The following is a 1,406-nucleotide window of genomic DNA, read 5'->3' as shown; positions in this document are numbered from 1 at the left end:
ACGTCCCTTATGTTTGGGTCCCCTTTTAGCACAACATGTACTGCAGGTCCTGCATCCTTCTTACACATCTTGCCTCATACCTATCCAGTAAAATCTCTGCCGTTGGTGACTCATTGTCTTCTTAACTCCGAGATTTCCTCCTGTTAAACTATCATGGGAATGACACAGCACAAGTTCCCGTAACGTTCTCGGTATAACTGTTTGCCAGGTCGTCACTTTCCCATCTGCAGTTTTCCATCTCCGGACAAGAATACCATCTTCAAGTTTCAACTGGTCCCATTGTGCCCAATATTTCTTTGTCACAGGGCTTAAGCTGGACACCTCCCAAGCAGGGCGTAAAACACTTGCTTGTAGAAAATCAATTATTGGCTTCAAATCTTGGTCTTTCTTCTGTTCTGTAATATCTATACTTGGTTCCACTTCACCATCATCAACTCCTTTAGTCACTTTGACTTCAACTTGATGGCACCTGGTTAGTCCAACCTCTCATTTAACACTTACAGGAATTTGACCTTTGTTGTTCCCAAACGTCATTTTATCGAAGTTAACTACACACTTCCTCGGTAGTAAATAGTTCAACCCTAATATGCATGGGTCTTCAATGTCAGCCAAGTATACTTCGTGTCTGTCCTTCATGCCCATGAGCTCATTAGTTACCCACACTGGTCCCACAACCTTGTATAATGTCCTGTCCCACCACAGAGCTTCTGTATGGCTTCTGGTACTCCTTTGTGATCTAACACCTTGATACTCACAAGGGTTTGCTAAGATGCAGAATCTATGACAAAGTTGCACTTTTGGCCATCCAACTTTCCTGTCACGTAGACATTATGTGTGCTTGACATTTTACACCTAGCTGTTGCAACTTTCACGATGGGGGTTGGTGGGTATCCCTCAACACCAACCATTACTAGTTTCCCGAAGCTGACCTATTGGTAGTATTCTTCTTACACTGGCTCCTCACATGTCCTCGCTCTCCACAGTTCCAACAACCTCTCTAGGTAGCAGCCTTTCCTGCTGTGGCATCTTCCCTGTTTTGAAGTTGCTGGCATTGTACTCTCTTGTGCCCAGGTTTGTTACAGTACCAGCAAAGTACCTCAAACTTCTCTGAAAGCTGCCCTTTTCTGGCCTCGAATCCTGATGACTGTAACAACTTTGGTACCTCTGTGCTGGACTTAACGTGGGATTCGAATTCAAGAGCTCTGGCCATTGCATCCTGCATAGTAGAAGGGTGTGCTTGCTTCGCTTGTATCTTCAGTTGTGGACTGTCCAAGGCGGCTACAAACTGATCTCTCAGCAACAGCTTGAGGACATCGGTCCTAAACCTAGCCCTGTAGATTTTGTACTGATTTTGTGTTCCATATCTGAGTTCTAGAACAGCTACCAGTGCTCTATAGTTGTGCCTG

This window comes from Limulus polyphemus, unplaced genomic scaffold, assembly GCF_000517525.1.
Source record: "Limulus polyphemus unplaced genomic scaffold, Limulus_polyphemus-2.1.2 Scaffold9458, whole genome shotgun sequence".
NCBI lineage: Eukaryota > Metazoa > Arthropoda > Merostomata > Xiphosura > Limulidae > Limulus > Limulus polyphemus.
Note: the sequence above shows the minus strand (reverse complement) of the source record.